At 42.6% G+C, this 23,236-nt stretch overlaps 2 pseudogenes; both read right to left on the reverse strand.

Annotated features, from left to right (window-relative positions):
* Window positions 1–1,262: 1,262 nt before the first annotated feature.
* LOC149244979 (5S ribosomal RNA) lies at window positions 1,263–1,381 on the reverse strand (annotated as a pseudogene).
* A 917-nt stretch (window positions 1,382–2,298) lies between these two features.
* Window positions 2,299–2,417, reverse strand: LOC149244980 (5S ribosomal RNA; annotated as a pseudogene).
* Window positions 2,418–23,236: the final 20,819 nt, after the last annotated feature.

Below are 23,236 nucleotides of genomic sequence, written 5' to 3' on the forward strand. Positions count from 1 at the left end.
ACTGGTCTGTTGCACTAACATCGCTATTGCATAACGGAGCTAGTTATGTCATTGCAGGAAAATACAAGCAATAGTTGCGCTGGCACTTGAAATTTGACCATCGCGGGAATCACGTGTACTTCCACGATCGTAGCGCTTCTGGACTGTTTTAGAGCGCCCATCAACGCGTTTAATTGGACAACAGACATGATGAGGCAGAAACTTTGGCAAAGTGGGTCATTTGGCAACATCAGAGAGCATGAGCATGAATGATTATGGACTCATGATGCAGTAGGAAGACTGGGAGGAAGGCAGTGACAAATTACTATGTAACAGGGTGAACCACATATATCTGTGTCTCTCTTGTTTTATGGATTTTCTGTGTTTATATTTCGGCAATATTTTATGTGTTCCATTACTCCGTAATATATAATTTTATAACGGAGTGCACCACTAGGACTTCTCGGGAGGTCACCCATCCCAGTACCACACTAGCCCTAGCATGCTTAACTGTTGATGGGATCTGATGCAGTTAACGCTGGTATGATCACGCCCCCTCCCCTTGAGGTTCAACAGGCACCGCATGAAAAAGGGGGGAGGGTGTAACACTAGGACTTCCCAGGAGGTCACCCATCCCAGTACTACTCTAGCCCAATCGCGCTTAATTTTGGAGTTCTAAGCGGATCCGGTGCATTAATGCTGGTATGATCCACCTGCAAAGATCTCGCCCCCTACCCCTCTTCAACGGAGTGGTCGCGACCCATCCATGATCGTCGATCCAAAGTGGCTCGACATGGTGTTTGCTCCCCTCCCCCCGGCACAACGCATTCCCTGACCCAGCACTGCCCTAGGCCCCCGTAGGGCCACCTGGATGACGGAGAAGAAAGCGTAAGTTCCACGGCCACTGACGACGATGCATAGATCTCGCTGGGCTTTCCATTGATGATCCATGCATTTTTCCAAAATCTGAATTCATAAAAAGAGAGAGCATATGACTTGAACCTCTAACCTACTTTTCTCATGACGTGTTCACTACAATGACGTGAATAGTCTAGGGTTCATCTTGTACTTTCACAATATGTCACCTTTGTGGACCCTAGAATCCCTACTGTGACTTCCAACTAGGATATTAAATTGGTGTCTCATTTCTGAACTCGAACCTCTGTGATTCATCACAGTCAGAGAAAAGGCTCTTCCAGGTTAATCACACACGATTCCTTTGACGTCCACATTTCGATGAATCCGCGTGGCCTGCCTCGCCGCGCGGAAAAAAGTGGGAGGGGGGGGTGCAACAGTAGGACTTCCCGGGAGGTCACCCATCCCAATACTACTCTAGCCCAAGTGCGCATAACTACGAAATTTTGATGGGATCCGGTGCATTAATGCTGGTATGATCGCACCCACAAGGATCTCGTGCCCTCCCCCTCTTCAACGAGCACCACGCAGGAAAAGGGGAAGGGTACAACACTAGGAATTCTGGGGAGGTCACCCATCCCAGTGCTAACCTATCCCAAGCGCGATTAATTGCTGATGGGATAAGATGCATTTAACGCTGATATTATTGTGCCCCCTCCCCCTGAGGTTCAATGGGCACCGTATGAAAAAGGGGGGAGGGTGCAACATTAGGACTTCCCGAGTGGTCACCCATCCCAGTACTACTCTAGCCCAAGCTTTCTTGCTTAACTGCGGAGTTCTGGTGGGATTCGGTGCATTAACGCTCGTATGATCGCACCTGCAAGGATCTCGCCCCCTTCCCCTCTTCAATGGAGGCTCGCGAGCCATGGGGAATTTTCATGGTCCATCCGCGTTCCTCGATCTGAATCGCCTCGACATGGTATTTGCTCCCCTTCCCACGGTGCAGCGCATTCCCCGACCTGACACTGCCCTCGGCCCTCACAGGGCCACCTAGATGGCAGAGAAGAAGGCGTAAGTTCTGCGGCCATCAACGATGCTGAGTAGAGCTCGCCAGGCTTTCCATTGATTATCCATGCATTTTTCCAAAATCCAAATTCATAAATAGAGAGAGCATATGACTTGAACCTCTAACCTACTTTCCTCATGACGTGTTCACTGCAATGACGTGAATAGTCTCGTGTTCATCTTCCACTCTCACAATATGTCACCTTTGTTGCCCTTAGAATCCCCGATGTGACTTCCAACTAGTATGATAAATTCGTGTCTCATTTCTAAACATGAACCTCTATGATTCATCATGGTCAAAGAAAATGCTCTTTCGGGTTAATCACAAACGATTTCTTTAGCATCAACATTTCAATGAATCTGCGTGGATTGCTTCGCTGCACAAAAAAACGGGGGGGGAGGGTGCAACACTAGGACTTCCCTGGAGGTCACCCATCCCAATACTACTCTAGCTCAAGCGCGCTTAACTGTGGAGTTTTGATGGGATCCGGTGCATTAATGCTGGTATGATCGCACCCACAAGGATCTCGCGCCCTCCCCCTTTTCAACGGGCACCGAGTGGGAAAAGGGGAAGGGTGGAGCACTAGGACTTCCCAGGAGGTCACCCATCGCAGTACTACCCTAGGTGTTACACAAAATATTGTCACCATGACTATTTGCAGTCAGTATGGGTCTATCATCATTCATACTGTCCTCCTAAGCAATTCTCAAACCTCAAGCTCTTCATGTCAAGCTTTGAAAATGAGAGAAAGACCTTAAAAATCAATAAAGCTTTGGTTCCGTACTTTCTCTCACTATTGCCTGCAGTCCGCACCCTTTGTTCGTGTTACCTGCGGACCTGCCCGCTCTGTCTCTAAAGGAGTAGGTTCAGACCCCTGTGAAAGTAAAAAAGGCGCAAGTTTATTCTAAAAAACTCACTTTGGGTTAATTCTAGATGATTCTAGAAGGAATTTTGACATGGATGGTTTGCTCTTAGGTGGTTCATGCATCCCAAAAGAGAAAGAGTTAATCCCTTGATGAGAGGAGCTATCCCTTTGAAGGAGATCTTTATCCCTTTGAAGGAGGACCTAGTAACTTCCCTCCATTGCACTATAAATTAAGGCATTGGGCTGGTTTCTAGGGAGGTTAGAAGCTGGACATTTTTTAGGGTAAATGCTGGTGGAATTGAGACTTCCTAGTTAAGCTTGAGAATCGAGATCACATACCTTTTGGCTTCATTGGGAAGAGAGTGAAACTTGTCAAAGTAGAGGAGACTTCTTGTTGGACCCTGGGAGGAGCTTGTACAGCATCAAGGCACAGGTTGTAAAGTTCTTCTTTGATTTGAATTAATACAATCAGATTCATTTTTCTCAACAAATTGTCTTATGTGATTTGTTTCACGAATTCCTTGATCATCATGATAAGTATGCTTTTTATATTGGCTTTTCAGGTGCTATTTAATTTGTGTGCTTGTTTGTGTTTGCAGATTCGCTACAAGGGAGCTCATTTGGATCAAAGGAGCGAGGCTTCCACAAACTTGCATTGGACCCAAGGTAGGCCTAAAACACTTGTTTGACTTTGTTTATAAATTGCATATTTAGAGAAAGATAGAATTTAATTGGCTTGCTTGTTGTGGAGGTAAATCCCCTCTTCAGACAGAGGCGATCCCTACTAGTCCAAATAGGGTCTAGCAACAGTCAAACAACGCTTACACGCAGGTTCCTAATTGCAAATTAAAGACCGATGAAGAAAGCCTACCTGGATTCCAACGCTAGTACTTGTAGAAGAGTTGACGCTCCCGTTCCCTTGCTCTGGCTGGTCACAGTCCCCACGATCCTCGTGCATGGACACCTGTACATGCAAAGAACGATACAAACACAAGCGTAAAATCCAATAAATGCAACTATATATCAGTCAGAAAGGATATAGCTCAAACACCATCATAAAGACAATAAGAGTGGAACCATAATGATAGTCATCTATTATTGATAAAAAAAGAAGAATACAACCATAGTTCTGACGTCAAATCCTTCTCAAGAGGGTCCAACCAACAAGTTCCTCAAGCATTCACCCTTGAAGGTAGATCTCCCAAGACAAAAACTCTCTCACTCACAAGTTTACACAAGATCAAAACACTTCACAACCTTCCTTAAGCTCTCTAACAATCCCACACTTGTCACACCAGCTACCTATCAATCTCACACACTATCAGCAACACTCCAAACACTATGAATTCAAAACTAGCAGCTCATAACAATGGTGGAGGCTTAAATAGGAGAAGGAGTCTCCATGAATGGTGGGAAGATGAGCTTATCTCCAAGGAAGGTGGCTCAAATGATGAAACAGACATGCTAGAGAAGGGAGGGCGACATATACAAGGCCAACAACCAGGTCTGGAGTCATCTGGAAGGCCGGCTGTTAGAACAAACTCGCCCAGACTGGATCATCGTGGGTACATAACTGTACTGGAGCACTGACATCCCTACTTCATAATGGAGAAAGTCATGTCAGCGTGATCAAATATAAGCAACAGTCGCATTGTCTCATGAAATTCGACCATCGCGGGAATCACGTGTACTTCCGCGATGGCAGCGCGTTCGGTCTGTTTTGGAGCGCTCATCAGCGCGTTTATTTTTACAACAGTCACAATGATGGAAAAACGTTGGCAAAGTGGGTCATTTGGCAACATCAGGGAGCATGAGCATGAATGATTTGGACTCATGACACAGTGGGAAGACTGGTATGAAGGCAGTGACAAATTACTGTGTAACAGATGCCCCCTAAAGCATGAAGCCCGAGAGAGTGGGAGGGGTGAAATGCTTTATGAAACTGACTGAACTGGAACACCACCGGGAAGAACCTGCACGCAAGTACAACTGATATCTCTGATAATCAATTACATGTAGTCTAGGCATGGGCGCAGCCATCCAAAAGACATACGAAATGGGTCTGTGGTATGGACGCAGCCACCCAGCTAATGAGACCATGATGATAATAAAGGTATGGTCGCAACCATCGATGAAGACTCAGGTATGGTCGAAGACATCCATCAATGAGTCATGTAATGATCATAATAATCCACAAAATCGCAACCTGGATCTCAACAGACAAAATCCAGGGTCTTGCACTCCATCTCGACCCGAACAAAGTACAAGTTCAAGCATGCGAATATAGGAGTTGAAGTCGAACATGCAAGAGAATCGTCTGATTACCAGTCAATGGTGAAAACTGTTAACAGACGCGAGAGGTACCACCAATAATGACAATGGTCCTCAAGGTACTATAGGTACAATCTACGGCGTACGAATCAGTGAGCTGGCGTCGAACACCCATAGAATCATTCGATCGGAGGCCAATGATGAAAACCTTGCGTCGAACACGAAGAACCTGCTATTGAGGCATGCAGGCTCCAAGGCACCTGAAGGGAGTCTCTAGGTCAACTTCCTGGATAATGAGCTGAAGTCGATAGGAAGTGACCTTGATCGAAGGTGGGCCATAATGTTTCCCACATCGTCGACACGAGACAGAGAGGGATAAAATGTTTTGTGTGAGGTATCAGAGGGAGGTTGAGTATTCTGCAGAGGTCAACTTCTCTTGAACATATCGGCGGCACAACAGTGGACTTGGCAGTATTTGACATTAAATGATCAGGGGTCATGGTGACAAGGCAATGAGTAGATGAGAGGTCAAACAAGATAACCTAAACCCACGGAGGCAAGTGTAAAAAACAAGATGAGATGTCCCCACCCAGACACGAATGCAGACAAGTGCCATGTTCAAGAGTGACATACTGCCGACACGACAATGATTGTGGTTCCATTTTTCCCACCATTGCTGGCGAGTACCCTGGTTATTTTTTGATGAAAAGCTTGACAGGGATAGCATATGCTTGAAAGGCGCCATTTCGACAGAATCCAATGTCATTAAGTTTTAACGAGTCTGACAAAGGAAGAACTCAGCGTCTTTTCCTGTTTAGAGAGTCTGAAAAGACAACAAAAAAGGAAACTCCAGGGGGGCCTTTTTCGTAAAGTTGTGTCTCTCGAGCCCGAAAAAGTATAAAACAATGCCCAAAAGAACCGCCCGACCAGTATGATCGAGGAGTACTTTTCATGAGTAGTGACTTCAACCTGAAAAAGTAAAAAAGTGATCAAAATCATGTCGTTTCATAACCGTTAACGAGCCTGAAACGACAAGGGGCCCGACAAAATTTTCATCTTTACACGGTCAGAAAAGAGTTTAAAGACGACCGCCTCTTATTTACGTTTAACGATTCAAGAGGAAAAACTCGGCAATCTTTTCGTCTTTAAACGGTCGAAAAAGAGTTGAAAGCAGACCTCCATTTTTATTCTTTTTAACGAGTCAAAAAGGGAAAATACTCGGCAATCTTTTCATATTTTACGAGTCAGAAAAGAGCTTAAAGGTGACTCATCCTAGAGGAATGAGTGGTATAAAGGGTAGCAACTGGTTTTGGCAATGGTGGAACTGCTCAAAACATGTAATGGTCAAGAGGCTGGCTAACAAAACCACTCATAACTGCGGTCCCTCAGGAAAGGTAAAACAACCAAGTGAAAGCATATGATCGGCCAAAGAGATGGTGGCGATGGAATGAAAACAACCAAGGCTCATCTAGCAGAATTTAGCAGATAAAGATAGCAATCACGAGATGTAAATCGAGTATGGGTTCATTTTTACACAAGCGTGAACCATGGAGAACTTTGCTTGGATTCGGTTTCATGTTTACACAAGCTTGAAACGAAAAATTATGCTTGTTATAAGTTCGCATGCCCCCAACATAATGACGCAAAACGAGGTACATGCCCCCCAAGCTTCATTACATTCAAAAAAGTGGATGGAATGAAGGTTCACTTTCGAGATCTTGGAAAGATTCGACTTGGATTTTACGAGATCTTAATCAAAAGACTCGATCAGGAAAGGGAGTTGTTTCATTTTTTAATGAGGTTGACACAGTAAAAGAACTATCATCATAACCCTTATTTGATTTTTTAACGAGGTCGACATAAGATCAAAACTATCCTCGTAACCCTTGTTTCATTTTTTAAAACGAGCTTGACACAAGATCAAGAACTATGCTCAGACCAAACCTAGTTTCATTTTTTAAGGAGCTTGACATAGGAACATGAACTATGTTTCGACCAGACCCAGTTTCATTTTTTAAGGAGCTTGACATAGGAAAACGAGCTATGCTCCAAACGAACTTCATCATAATGAACAGGAAGTCGTCACTTCCAAGAAGGGCACTCCCGGTGGAAGGACAACATCTTGGAAGTCAGGACCCAATGCCCCCAGGACATTATGCACGACGGCATCATCATGGGATACAGGCACGGGGTAGGTAGCCACGTAGTTGACCTGTGGAGGGGCAGACACAATCGGTGGGTAAAAACCAGGAGGGGGCGACAGCTACGCAGGAGGCACCGGGGGACTAAAGAATGATAATTGATCGATAGTCATGATTCTTCCGTTGTGTGGAAAGCAAACCACACGGAAAAGCGAAGAGATAAGGGCCCCCATGGCATAAACATAGTCACGGCCAAGGAGAAGACTGAAATCTAAAGCACCTTGGACAACCATCACGTCCATATAGACGGTTTTGCCCCCCGAAGTAATAGGAAATTTCGGGAGGACCCCTAGAGGTTGACTAGTTCCCCCATCAAATGCTAACAGATTCTGTGCGACCGGCCCAAGCTGCGTGGAACCTAAAGCTTGCCAAGTAGTAGACGGCATGAGACTGACAGAAACACCTTCATCCAAAACAGTGCCAGGTACTGCCTTATCATAGGCAAGTACTGTAATCTAGAAAGGCACATGGGATGGAAGGCGGAAAGAAGTCAGGTGACTCCAATCGAAGGAGATGGCCAAACTACTTGGTGGGGGAATCGTATGATTGCCCCCATGCTCCATGGGAACTGAAGAAGGACGTCTGGGAGCAGCTGGGATAGGAGAGTCATTCTGAGACTCAGGAGAATCTGAGGAGATGAGAAGAACATGGGCATGATGCTCTTCCGAAACAGAGTGATCGACAGGTGGTGAACCCAAGTCAACACTCTCTCCAACCAATGGTTGGTCTGGAACAGGCTTGGCACAGCCAGGTTCAGAAGGAGGAGGATAGACAAGAGAAGAATCTAAGTCGATCTCTTTGTCCACAAAGAGGGGGTCTGAAGAGAGCCTCTGATAACCAACAGGAAGTTGGGGTGGAGAAGCTGTAAGACTTTCCAAAACAGCGGAAGCTTTATCCATGAGCGGACATAGGTGAAGGGGATGATTTCCCTCACATAGTCTATAGGGGATTCAAATCTTCCCTTTCTTTTGAATGTTGTCAGATGATAGGATGGCATCACTGTGAGCTTTAGAGGACGATGAGGGATGAGCCGGATCGCGAGACCATACTTCAAGGATCCTAGGAATGCCAAGACAATCACGAAGAAGGTGGTCATCCTTGCACAATCTACAAGGAAATTTAACCTTCCACCGAGGAGCAGAAGGTGGCTCGACTTGAGTTGGATTTGGAGCAGTCACTGCACTTTTAGCCTCTTGCTGATGAGACTTCTTCTTCTTTGTCTTCTTCTTCTTCTTCTTAGCCACCTGGTTACTTGAATCCGGACTTTCACCAGGCGAAGTAGAAGACGAGGACATAGAAACAGACGAAGAAGGGGAGAGGTCCACCTTAGAATCAACATGATGTTGTTCAGGTGGAGGAACTAATTGACCAACAGTTGAGACGGTAGGGACCAGAGAGGTTGAGAACAACCAAACAGGCAACCCAATAGTTAACCCAGGAAGGGACAGCGTTGCCATGTAAGGAGCACCAACATTTCCAAAAGGAGGGAAATGACCAGGATTCCCATCAGAGGGAATGCCTGGGTTGGTAAACTCCGGAAAAGTTGCCATCACAAACGGGAAAGAACCCTACTCAAACTAACGCAAACAAGATCTAACCGGGTAAATGTGAATCATGGCCGAATAAATTTTAAGACACAAGGACATAACTTGACCTTTTCATTTTTTAAGAGTCGAGAAAAGGACAAAAAGATGACTCTAGCCGCCTTCGAGTGTTTAATGAGCCTGAAGTGACAAGTGCTCAGATGGAACTTTTCTTTTAGGGAGTCTGAAAAGGAACGAAAGTGACTACTCTGGAGAGCTAGGAAAAAAGGTTTACCAAACAAATCTGTAAAACTACATATACACCTTGGCAGTCATATGAAAACCAAGGACTTTCTGTATGGTAGTCAATCTTCCCGAATGCTGTGTTCGGTGTGTTACGGCTTGTAAGGTGGTAGACACGGCTTCCTATGGATAAAGGATGATAACCTAGTGGGGTCTCCCCATATACTCGACGGTACGTGGGAGCTCAAATCCGTGCTAGACCACTATTGCGTCACGGAAGGAGGAATAACCCAACCTTAAGTGAAACAAAAGTGACTAGGTTTAACGACGCCAGAGCACGTCTCTATCCTAGACCTCTAAACAGTGAGCGTTATGTTCCAATACGTTTTTAGATTCATTCAGTTCATTTTAAGGTTGATATTGTATTAGGTTTCGGTTTTCAGGCCTTACCGTATGAAATCTCTCAAAATTGCCTAAATGCAAACTATATGCCAAAATACGTCATTCCATTCGATGAATGCTAGTTACGAGAGGGTTTGAGGGCTTTCACGCAAACGAAATGATCACGAAACAACAAATAGTTTCCCTAATGCAGCTAATGGAAATTCACAAACTTTTCTTCAAGATCACTAATCACTAATCAAAATGAAAAGCTTCTAATTCTCATTAACTAATACAAAGAAAAAGAGATTTTTTTTTTTTTGTTGATGGCAAAGTGCATTAAACCAACTTTGAGAAATGATAACAAACAAATGTGAAAAACCAGTTGACCCCAAACAATTGTGATCTGTGTTCGGGTAGTGAAAATAAATCGAAACAATGTCAAGATTGGTTCAACAACAATCACTTAAACAACCGAGCAAAAGCAAGCAAAGAGGAAGGCTCATTCAAACCAATAGCAAGCAATAAATGAACCTTTGCAAACGAGTAACCAAGCAAAGCTGATCCAACAAACTTGGAATAATAAAACTAGGTCACAAGACAAAAAGGAAAGATTCGCTCAAAAAAACTCACAAGAGAGTGCTTCAATCTCTAGACAGTGAAAAACAAGTTATAAACCAAGTGAGAACAGCAGGGGATAGCAAGACCAACAGGTTCAGGAGGCAGAATTGAAGAAATTCAATTCTACAGGAATCAGCGCGAGCGATACACAGCAACAATGCGCTGATAAAGAACTACACGTAGCAACAAAGCGATGTCAGCGCGGAAGTACACGCCTTACCCGCGATGGTCCGATTTACAGAACCGTCGCGACTATTTGGTGTATTAACGCGATGATCAGGAGGTCATAGAAAGGGCTGCGTGATGACAAAGCGACTGTTTAATTATAAACTATGATGACGCTCAAAAACAGCCACAATCAAGCCAAAAACTTCCAAACCAAGACAATCAATCTTTAAACAAACAAGGCATCTCCCAGACCGAACCAGGAAACCAAGAAACAGAGAACTAATCCCAAAATTTCGAAAAGAGACCAAAAACAAGCTCAAGGAAAGAATGAACAAAAAAGGACAAAAGCTAGCTCCAAGCTGTTCAGTTCTTAAACCAAACCGGAGATTGACCTAAGTGGCATTGATCTACTTCACTAATGCAGAGCAATAGCATTTTGAAGGCTACTTGGCCGTGCTTCAGGCTTTGTCTAAAGTTTACAAATCAAACAGCAAGGTAAACTCCCCAGCGGAGTCACCAAATTGTTGTGGAGGTAAATCCCCTCTGCGGACAGAGGCGATCCCTACTAGTCCAAATAGGGTCTAGCAATAATCAAACAACGCTAACACGCCGGTTCCTAATTGCAAATTAAAGACCGATGAAGAAAGCCTACCTGGATTCCAAAGCTAGTACTTGTAGAAGAGTTGACGCTCTCGTTCCCTTGCTCTGGCTAGTCACAATCCCCACGATCCTTGTACACGGACACCTGCACATGCAAAGAACGATACAAACACAAGCGTAAAATCCAATAAATGCAACTATATATCAGTCAGAAAGGATATAACTCAAACACCATCATAAAGACAATAAGAGTGGAACCATAATGATAGTCGTCTATTATTGATAAACAAAGAAGAATACAACCATAGTTCTGACGTCAAATCCTTCTCAAGAGGGTCCAGCCAGCAAGTTCCTCAAGCATTCACCCTTGAAGGTAGATCTCCCAAGACAAAAACTCTCTCACTCACAAGTTTACACAAGATCAAAACACTTCACAACCTTCCTTAAGCTCTCTAACAATCCCACACTTGTCACACCAGCTACCTATCAAGCTCACACACTATCAGCAACACTCCAAACACTATGAATTCAAAACTAGCAGCTCATAACAATGGTGGAGGCTTAAATAGGAGAAGGAGTCTCCATGAATGGTGGGAAGATGAGCTTATCTCAAGGAAGGTGGCTCAAATGACGAAACAGACATGCCAGAGAAGGGAGGGCGACATATACAAGGCCAACAACCAGGTCTAGAGTCATCTGGAAGGCCGTCTGTTAGAACAAACTCGCCTAGACTAGATCATCGCGGGTACATAAATGTACTAGAGCGCTGACATCGCTACTTCATAACGGAGAAAGTCATGTCAGCACGATCAAATATAAGCAACAGTCGCGCTGTCTCATGAAATTCGACCATCGCGGGAATCACGTGTACTTCTGCGATGGCAGTGTGTTCGGTCTATTTTGGAGCGCTCATCAGCGCGTTTATTTTTACAACAATCGCGATGATGGAAAAACTTTGGCAAAGTGGGTCATTTGGCAACATCAGAGAGCATGAGCATGAATGATTTGGACTCATGACACAGTAGGAAGACTGGTATGAAGGCAGTGACAAATTTCTGTGTAACATTGCTTGTCACCAGATATCATTAGATACTAGGGAGGTCAGTCTTGTCCGCAAGAACGACTCATTCCGTGTGACAAAATGGCGACTCCACTAGGGAAATGATTTTTTGATTTGCTTTACTTTGACTTGAGAAATTGTGCTTTTGTTTCTGTTTTTGGCTTGTTGAGTGTGGAATTGGGTAGATTTAGTATATCTTGGATTATTTTTGTTTTTTCATACTTTTGGGAGAGGACCGCACCCTCTTCTTGTAACATAGTGCGGACCTATCTACACTTTTGCTTTACACACAGAGCGGTACCGCACCTGTGTGGACTGTGGGCTTGCGGACCCTGTCAAAATTTTGAAAAACTTAAGATTTTCTCTTTCAGTCAGCTTAGGATTTGTTTAGGTGTTGTTATCCCCTAGACCTACATTTGACTTGTCAGGAACCTTTCTTAGGTTAATTCCATTGGTGTTAGGGTTTTAGGTGAAATTCCTAGAAGTTTTGGTTGTTGGGCTTGATTTTCATTTTGGTCTTGTAGTAGCTCAAAGCTTAGAAGCCTTAGAAGCCTCAGATCACCTTGGTTTTTACTGGCCTTCTTATCAGTCTGACCATTTGCAAAATCTACCTTTGTTGAGGAATTCATCTTGTGTTTCTCTTTGTGAAACTTCGAAAAGACTTGTGTTAAAAGTTTGGATTTCATTTTTAGAAAAGAAAACAAAAATTGGTTGTTTTTTGACTGATTTGTGATTCTGGACAAATTAGTCCTTAGTTTGCTTATAGCTAAGTAAAACATCCTTGAAAAGAAATCTTGTAAGCTTTTACTTCAAATAGTTCTTAGAATTTGTAGATCTCAAGATTAGATTTTTCCATAGTTTTGAGTGTTTTATAAAAAATAAAAAATAAAAAAATCTCTTTTGGAAAAAGTTTGTTTTTGTAGTATTTGAGTGTTTGAAAGAAAAGGGAAATTTTTGTGAGCATAACTAGTTGTCTTGTTTTTGAGTGCATTGGAAAAGACAAAAAGCTCTTCTTTTGATTTGTTTGTTAAGGAAAAGATTTGTTTTACAAGCATTTGCATTCTCAAACTCTTTCCTAGCTAGAAATTCATTGAAGGGAAAAGATTGCTTATCATCTTAAGTGCATTTTTTAGTGATTTCGAGTTGAGTCTTCACACCATAAGTTTCATCTCCGCACCTCTTGACTTAAAGAAAAACCAATAAAAATAACGCTTAAAGTAAAATCTATCTAGTAATCTTTTTATTTCTAGGGCTCTATTACACCAACATAGCTTAGGCTAGTATCTTGGAGTAGGAAGTAATTAACTCTCCAAGATAGTAAAACAAACAAGTAGCTGTATCTTGCGGTAGGAGAAAAATCCAATTGTTACATCTATGCTCTGGGAAAGCTCCTCTTAAAGGGGAAGCACGAGATCATATCTGAACCAGTGTGGGAATCAATCCTTCCTCATTGGGAACGATAGAAGATATTCACGTATTAAAAACAGTAAATCTCGGATTAACCATTGTCGAGGAGCCTGGGGTCACTTGTTGGTAAACCTTGGATTATGTCAAGGAGCCTTCAAGGGGATTGAGCTTGTTACTCTGCCCTTGCGTGCGTATCAGATCGTAGACTGTTCCCCCAGGTATATTTGTTTCCGTTGGTAACCATAGTGACCATATTCTATAGGATTCTTTCCTAAGGTGATGGTGGAGGGAAGATCCCACTGTACCTGGAGCAGACGTCGGCTAGACTCACTTGGATTTTCTGGGGGGTTCTCTTCACTCGAGACGGTTTAGTGGAGAAACTTATGCCAGTCTATTCATTAAGTAGGTTGCCGAGGTAATTGTTCCAACCGCCATTTCTATATTGAACTCTGCGACGTTGGATTTCATCACCAACTAGTGTTTTCAGTACGAAAAGTTACTGTTTGTGTGTGGTTTGATCTCCTAGATTCTTTAGGCGTGTGATTCAAAATTGTTTGGTTCTTTAGATACTTTAGGTGGTTTACATTGAGATTTTTCTTTGTTTGCGTGTGAAGTAGTTAAAATATTTAATCGTGGCTGAATTACCGAGGAAGTCCTGTAGACTTCGGGGCCAACCTCCTGAGTTTTCACCGAGCCAGCCTGAAGGGTTACAAACCCTTGTAACTCCTAGATACAGTAGACTTGGGTCACCTGAAGAAGGAGAATCTTCTTTAGTGGTACATCCTGATTATCAAGCTCTAGTAGCAGACTATAATCCACAATCTGCCTGAAACTGAATTTGCTGCTACGCCAACATCGGGATTTTCCTCTCCAACTTCTAGTGGTCCTGGTTCACCCAAGGTAGAAAGAATAATTACCCAAAATCTTCCTTCTGGACTTATAGCTATTGAAGAACTTGCTACTCCGGAAGAAGAAGGTATCCCTATCCCTGAAAATCAACCTGTTATAGAACTTAGGGAGCGTGAATCAATCTTTTACAGTCCACCTAGGAGCAACGCTTGGTATCTTTCATTGACCAATGTTTTGGAAAACCCAGGACTAAGTTTTTCACCACCTCGCATTCCTTTTCACCCAACACCTAGGGGTTACTATCCTCCGTTAAATATGTCAAGACAGTCATCCATGTTTTCCTAATCTCCAGAAACTTTTTATGCGGCGGTCCTTCTATTCCCTCTGGGTATTAGTCACTTACTGGTAATTTTTCGAGAGCATTTCCTCAACCTATTGCACAAGGGTTATTAACTGGAAATAATGGAACTAAGCCATTGAGTGTAGAAGATATTCTTATGATGTCAGGTACTATTCCTAATCCTCAACCTCAAGGTGGCTAGTTACCGCCTGGGGGGCAGCCTCAAAGTCCTCAATTATCGCCTGGGGGGCAACTTCAAGGTACCCAATTTCCGCCTTGGGGGCAACCTCAAGGATAGTACATACCTACGGGACAGTACGTTCCTCAAGGTCAACCCCAGACTCAATATGTACCTCAAGGTCAACCCCAGTATCAGTACGTGCCTCAAGGTTATCAACCTCAAGGTCAGTACCCAACCCAAAGTTTCCAACCACCTTCCGGTCAGTCATTCATGCAAGGAGCTAGAAATGTACCTTTGAATTATCAACCCTACCCTCAACCCGTTTATGGTCTTCAATATTCTCAACCTGTTATGGGTCCGTACCCCGGAATGAACTTATTGTGGGATCCATCTCAATCTCAATAAGTCTTGCAACCGAATGTACAGTTGTCATTTCAAACTGGACAACCCTTGGTTTCTGGTTCACCCCAGCAACCGGTCCAGTCCACCATTCAAACTTCTACACCTTCTGTAGTTTCTCAGTCTGGGCCTAGTACGCCTCGTACTTCACCTCAAACGACTGTTGCAACTGCTGCAACATCTGTTCAATCTACCCCACCTACTTCTGGAGTATCGACAACTCCGGTTTCTACTATTCCTGTATCAACTCCTCAGACATATTTACCTCAGTCTGGATCCACAATTTAGACTTCGGTTCAAATGCCTGTAGGACAACCTGGTCCAAGTACGGTTGTCACAAGTCAACCTCAATTCACTTATCAACCATACCAGTGACAGTACCAATTCGGTCCTGCTGTGCAGCAGCTAGTCTATCAGTATCAACCGTACCCTGGGTATACATATCAACAACCTCAACAACCCCAGTATGGTCTGGTTAATCCTGGTTTTCTGGGAGCATATAATATCCCAAATGCAATTCCAATTCCTAGTTATCCTAGATATCCTCCTCCTGGGGCTGGTCTCATGACCCAGGGTTTCAGGGACCCTAATCATCAGTTACCATTTAATTGCAACTTTGGACTTGACTGACTTGTCGCGCCTTACGAACGATCCAATTAACTATCTTCCGTTTTGGCCGCCAATGACAAATAAGTTGCCTAGTGATATTCCTAAGTTTGAAGGAAAATCAGGAGAGGACCTGTCGAACCATGTGATGAATTATTACCTCTGGTGTGCGTCTAATTCCATTTTAGATGATTCAATCCATTTAAGGCTTTTCCAACGAACTCTAATTGGTCTTGCGGCCAAGTGGTACATTGAGTTACCGTGAGCCACTTTTTATAACTTTAGTCAGTTAGCTACTTCGTTTTTAACTCATTTTCAGTTGCCAGTCAGATATGACAATGGAACGGAATTATTAACTTCATTAAAGCAGTCAACGTCCACTTACATTTTAGATCACATTCATGAATGGAGACGTCGACGTCGTTTAGTGAAGGTTTTTATTCCGGATCAGATCTTAGCTGAATGGTTTGTAAAATCTTTATTGCCGAAGATCATTAAGGATGTAGCTAAGGCCAGAGTCGTTACTGAAGAGCAAGTAATTGCTCAAGCTCAGTATCTTGACCTAGTTTATACGCAGTCACGTACGTTACACGAAAAGATCCCTGATCTTCCTAAACAAAATCAAATAACTACAGCTCCTTCAGGGTCTCACGTCGCTAATGGTATGATTGGTACGGTTAATACCAAAAGTAAGAAGAAATCTTACAAGAATTCTTCTCCTATCATAACTTTACCAGATTCCCCGACAGGAGATTCTTCCGCGGAAATTTCTGCCGATATTCATGTTGTAGAGTCATCTACAGCCAAATTAAAAACCGGTGGTAAGAAGAAAGGGAAGAAGAAAAATAAAACAGATAAAAATTTGAAAGAGAAACCAGAAAAAGAGGAATCAATTGATGAGAAATGCAAACCTTGTTATCCTTGTCTCATTTGTGACGAATATCATTTTACAAGAAATTGCCCTCATCGTGCAGAGGTTGCGAAAATTGTCAAAGGTTCCCAAATGCCTGTTGTTTTGAAGGATCCTTTTCCTAGTCAAGACAGTAAGATGATAGGTTCTTCCTCAAATGCCTCTGAAGAACCCATAATGATGATGTCCCATGTTAGGATTGTGACTCGATTGCATGATTATGGAAGTAAAATTCATGTTGATGGTAAAGAAGCAGAATCTTCTCATTCGAACCCATCAACTTCAACTCCCGGTTCCGATCCACTACAGATCGAGAAACCTAACCCAGACTTAGTAATCAAACCGCCCGCCAAGGGTATACTTCGAAAGTTAGCTTTCAATCCACATGCGAGAACGGCTCAGAACTATAACATTGTTGAAGATTTGGCTATTTCACCTTCAGCAATGTCGGCTTTGGAAGTGCTGCAATCATGTCCAGCATAGCGTAAATTACTATTGTTGGCTATAGGATTTGCTGACGTTTAGGACTCGAACCTTATAATTTTTGATCTAGAAAATAGTACACCGCGCTTACCTCATCAAATGGCTGTCCAGATCCCAGTGTTAGTAAAAAACAGACCTTGTTATAGGACTATGATTGATGAGGGAGCCTCAACGTGTATTATGATGATACAGTGTTGGAGATCGCTTGGTTCTCCTACGCTAAATCAATCCCTGACGATTCTAAAGGCCTTTGATGGCCGTGGGTTTCATCCTTTTGGTATTCTATAGGATTTACCTATAGGGGTTGAAGGCAAAATTGTTAATCTAGATGTGGAGGTGGTTGATGCCCCTCTAGATTACAACCTTCTCTTGGGTCGTAGTTGGTCTTACGCTATGATAGCTATCGTTTCATCGGTCTTTCGGCTTATAAAGTTCCCTCATAATGGAAAGATCATAACTATAGACCCGCTGACTTACTTTTCATCCGACCTAGCCTCTTTTGAAAGTATTCAGCATGTCGGCAAAACAACTATCCCGTATAAGGATGTTGGAGTAGGACTAGTTAAAGATTCTAGTTTATTGGGAACTTTTCCTTTTCCTCCTATCAACGCATCGTCTTCTACGGAAACCATTCATATGATTTCGTCAGACACTATTATTTATGATGATCCTTGGATTGTACCTTCTGAATCTGAGATAGACTCATTTGATGATGTTATGCCTTTGAGTCCATATGAAATTGCGTATCAGGCCATGCAGTCGTTTTCTGACCCTTCTTCAACCAAAATTGACTTAATGAATGTGGTCCACGAGGAATCACTTTCAACATCAAACTCGGATTCAACAACGTTTTTTGAACTTGTTCACAATGATGAGAAAATTCGTGAAATCCTATGTGTCGATGATTTACCATGGGAAGATCTTCATCATAGATATTCATTTCTACCCGAGAGTGATCGTTTTGAAAATGATTTTTCATCTATTTTTACAACTGAATATGTCAAGGAATCTCAGAATCCAATGAAAAATATTGATTCAGAGTAAAATTTGGGAAACATTTCCCGAACTATTCCTATTGATATTTCAGTTAAGCCTGGAATTGTTGAAAACATTCATATAGGTGCCTCTTGTACGGAAGATGAAATTCAAACATATAAGGCCCTATTTCAAGAATTCCGCGACGTGTTTTCTTGATCATATGAGGAAATGCCAGGAATTGACCCAGAAATTGCTGTTCATGAAATCAAAACTTACCCAGATGCTAAACCCGTCTGGCAACGTTTGCGTCAGATCCACTCGCGAAAAGCTGCTGCTATTAAAGCAGAAGTTGAAAAATTACTCAAAGCAAGTTTCATTTATCCGATTCCGTTAATGGATTGGGTATCGAATATTGTTCATGTTAACAAAAAGCAAGGGACAATAAGAATATGTATCGATTATAGGGACATTAATCAAGCCTGTCCAAAAGACAATTACCCAACTCCCTATATCGATCAAATCATTGATGATTGTGCTGGCAGTGAAATATTCTCCTTTATGGATGGTTTTTCCGGATACAGTCAAATCAATATTTTATCTACTAATCAACCAAAAACGGCTTTCATTTGTCCATGGGGGACATTTTCTTATTGCAAATTACCTTTTGGGCTCAAGAACGTCGGGGCAACTTTTCAAAGAGCCATGTCTTATGCGTTTCATGACATCAAGCACATTGTGCAACCCTATCTCGATGATTTACCTGCTCATTCATTACATCGAGCTGATCATCTCATCCATTTACAAGCAATATTTATGAGGTGTAGGCATTATCGAATTAGGTTGAATCCACACAAGTGTGTTTTCTGTATAGAAACAGGTCGGTTACTGGGGTTTGTTGTTTCGAAAGCTAGCATTCACATCGATCCCTCGAAGGTTGAAGCTATTGTCAAATTGCCTCCTCCTTCGAGTCTTTGCCAACTCCAAAGTTTGCAAGGGAAAGAAAACTTTTTACGTCGATTCATTCCTAACTACGCCGAGATTACAAAGGTTTTTACCCGGTTGTTGCAACAGAATACTCCATTCTTTTGGGATGAGATAGTTGATAAATCTTTTGATGCACTAAAGCATGCATTGACCCATGCACCGTTATTGCATCCTCCCAACTACAACCAGGACTACTTCTTGTATCTTGCTGCCTCCCATTCCACCATCGGAATGGTGTTAGTTCAGGAAGATGAATTCGGTACTGAACATGTAATATATTACCTTAGTCGAACTTTAAATACAACCAAGCTAAAATACTCACATGTGGAGAAATTGGCATTGGCAGTTGTTCAAGCTGTCCAACGTTTTCGTCATTACATTTTACTACGTAAAACTATAGTAATTTCTGATTGCAACCCTATGATCTATATTTTGACCAAGCAATTGCTAGGGAGAAAGTACTCCAAATGGATTGTGATCCTGCAGGAGTTCGACGTGGAATTTGAAAAGTCTAAGTCGAAGAAATCTTTAGTTTTTGCGGAGTTGATGTGTGACTTCCCGCGTGCTGACACGGAAACTGTGGCAGAGGAGCCCATTGAGGACGAATCCTTGTTTCTAATTAGCACTTTAGATCCATGGTATGGGGATATCATCATTTATCTCCAAACCCAATCCTTTTGGCCAGAAATTTCAAGGTTAGAACGTCGAAAAATACGATTCCAGTCCCAACAATTCAAAATTATTGGAGATACACTTTACCGTCGTGGGGCGGACTTTGTTTTTTGACGTTGTTTAACTCATGAGGAAGCTGAAAGGGTTCTAAATGACTGTCACTCTGGAGCGTGTGGCAGTCATATGTCTGGGCTTGCCACAGCCCAAAAGATATTGCGTGCTGGCTATTCCTAGCTGTCTTTGTTTAAAGATTGTATTAACGCGGTCCGAAAATGCCACAACTGCCAAATTTTTGATCGAAAGATGCGTGCTCCACCTGCTCCTCTCCACCCTATAATTGCTGTCGGTCCATTTGCAAAATGGGGTATCGATTTTATTACATGTAACCCTCACTCGGCTGGGGGGCATGCGTATATTATCCTTGTGGTAGATTATTTTACCAAGTGGGCCGAGGCGATGCCTACATTTGAGGCAAATGGCAAAGCAGATGTGATTTTCATGTTCAATCATATAATTGCTAGGTTTGGTGTTCCACAAGCGATTATCACTGATCATGGGCGTCATTTTCGAAACATTATGATGACTGAACTTACAGGCCAACTTGGCTTGCGTCACGACAGTTCAACTCCATATTATCCACAAGCTAATGGTTTGGTTGAAGCCATCAACAAAGTTCTAGTCATCATGATCCGATGAATCATTGGGATTCATAGGTCGAATTGGCATAACATGCTATTTTCAGCGCTTTGGGCGTATCGAACCTCAGTAGAAACGTCAACCGGGTTCACTCCTTTCCAACTAGTTTATGGTCTGGAAGCTGTGTTACCCATTGAATGCAAAATCCCGTCATTGCAAATGGCCATCGAATTACTTCCAACCACTTCCGATGAGGAAAAACGCTTGTTATACTTGGCTCAGCTAGATGAGAATCTACGTGATGCTGCATTAGCGATCGAAACTCGTTCCAAACATATTAAAGCTCAGTATGATTGAAATGTTACCCCTTGAAATTTTTCGGAAGGAGACCTAGTCTTATTGTACGATCAAGCAAATGATAAATTAGGCGTTGGAAAATTCGTACCCATGTGGCATGGTCCTTATGTTGTTAAGTGAAAGCTAGCAAAAGGGGCCTATGAATTGGTAGACTTTGACGGGGTCTCTTTAGGTAAACCCAGAAATGGTCTTTACCTGAAGAGGTATTATACTTAAATCTGGGTGTGGAGATTTTTGGTTAAGGTTAGTTTTCTTTCTAGCTGGTGTGTTTTAGATTAAAAAGTGTGCTTAGCTTAGAGAGTGTTTTTCGTCATTATTCCTGCTTATCTTGGTTTTACTCTTGATATTGCATATGTCGACGCCTCTCCAAACATACATTGGTTTTGTTGATGGTGCTTGTCGTAATACACAGAACATTTCTTTCGTAGCTTGGGTTATCTATTCGCCCTCTAACGAGTTGGTATCTATGCATGGGGTAAGCCTTGGTCAAACAATGAACAACATTGCCGAGTATAGTGCAGTGATTGAGTTATTATCTAATTCTATTTCATTTGGGATTCAGAGTTTGATAGTGAGGTTAGATTCTCAACTCATTGTATTACAGCTTAATAGAGTATATTCCATTAGAAATCCAGTGTTATTGAGATTATTTTTTAGAGTTCATCTCTTGGAACGTGAATTTGATTATATTGAATATTAACATATTCCAAGATATTTAAATACATTAGCAAATGCAATTGCTTCTCGAATGTTAAGTAGACATTTGCAATAATCATACAAGTAAATTTAAAAACATTCCATAACATGTTTTACAAGATAAGCCGGTAATAGTGATATCGTATAATATAGGAGTGTGTAAAATATACATCGTCTTCAATCATAGGTTGAAAAACACCTTATGATCGGCAAAAATGATAGTACAAAAAGCAAAAAATGTCATATGTGTCTACAACAGGCGATCATCCTATCACTGGTGATGATCATGATAAGAAACCACTGTGCGGGCCACCTTACAAAGGAACCCCCTGAAAGGTCCTGGGACCCCAATCACATGGCGTTGTAGCCTAAGAGGAATGTCATCTATGCTGGTCTCCGGAATGTCTCCTGTCAAACACTCTAGATGGCTCTCCAATTCGGCCAAGGTCTCTGCTGATTCGTCCTGCGGGGTTGGTGCTGCTGCAGCTGGTTGTTTCCTCTCATAGGGCCAGAGAGTGGCTAGTCGTCGTGGACCTACATCTGCATTTGAAACTTTTACTATCAATTTTGGGACGAGATAAAAACAAAAAACAAATTAATTAGGAAAATGTTGAAAATGATTTTACCTGAATCATCCCATTGCTCTCCTGATGGAAGAGCCATGTTTGGGTCACCATGAAAATCTACCCCAGCATAAGGGAAGTCTTGAATAGCAAAAACTGGTTTTCCAACCAATGGAAATACTCAGGAGTGAATCGAATGACCTCTGTCCCCTCCTCAGGATGACGGGCCATAACTACAACCCATCGCATCAGTTTGGACTCTCAAGGAAGTCCAGCTCCAACAGTGAGGTGTTGTGGGACCAACATTGGGACCCTCTCCAGACCAAAGCTCACGACTAAAGCACCATATCCAAAGGTCTTCAATTGTCCGTTCTTTTCTCTAGTCAGCTGGCCTTTTATATTAGCCAACACAGCATCGCACCATTTGAAGATGGTGCCTCAAAAGTAGTCTACTGCCATCCGCATCTGGGCACCAGTGGCTACATGTAGTGTTGCGCTCCCGCAGAGCCTGGTAATAGTAAACACAATTACCTTGAGTTCAGGAAGGGATATGGTTTTGATATCTATCCCTTTGTCTCTATTCTAGTTGTTACAGAACTCTAGCCGGAGGCTATCGACAGACTGGCCACCTAGCCTCGTCCCGAATAGAGTAAAGTGTTCACCTCTCTTAGGAAAACCAGTCAAAAATTAAATGTCTGCCAGTTCCATTTCGAGCTGGTGACCACCAATAAAGAAGCACTGGTCCTGTATGCTCCACCTGTCTACCAGCCACTGCAAGAAGTCCACCTGGGCCCTCATGCCAGGTATGGCCCAGAATTTGTATAAGCTGCATGCCTTCAATGCATCAATCGAAGGTTGATGATTTATCGCGACAACATCTACATCCTCATGTTCCCGTTCTCGCCAATCAAGCATGATGTATACTCTACATTCAACAAAAAGGCGAATTAGAATGTCTAAAAGCAAAGTTTTTGGGTGAATTTTGAGAAATTTAGGTTTAAAAACCCTTGTTGCGGGGATCGCACCCTCTCTATTAGAGACAGTGCGTGGGTCCGCACTTTGCCTTCATGGCAGGTGCGGATCCCTGAATTTTTTCCTGTTACAAAAAATTCGGGGTCCGCAGGTTACCTGTGTTCTGCCTACGGGCCCTCGCATGCAAGTTTCTAACCTAAGAATCCCTTAAAAAATGAAATTAAAGCCTAAAAACAAATTTGAAACGGATGAAATTAAAGAGTAGGATGATGTAGATTACCTGGAGGAGACGACGTTCGATTCCAACGGACAAATTTTCCGTAATCTTCACGAGAAGTTTCTGACTAAAAGCTCTATTTTCTCACCCAAA

Source organism: Pinus tabuliformis, chromosome 7 (genome assembly GCF_031772625.1).
Source record: "Pinus tabuliformis cultivar Carrire ecotype Pingquan chromosome 7, CPIR1, whole genome shotgun sequence".
Taxonomy (NCBI): domain Eukaryota; kingdom Viridiplantae; phylum Streptophyta; class Pinopsida; order Pinales; family Pinaceae; genus Pinus; species Pinus tabuliformis.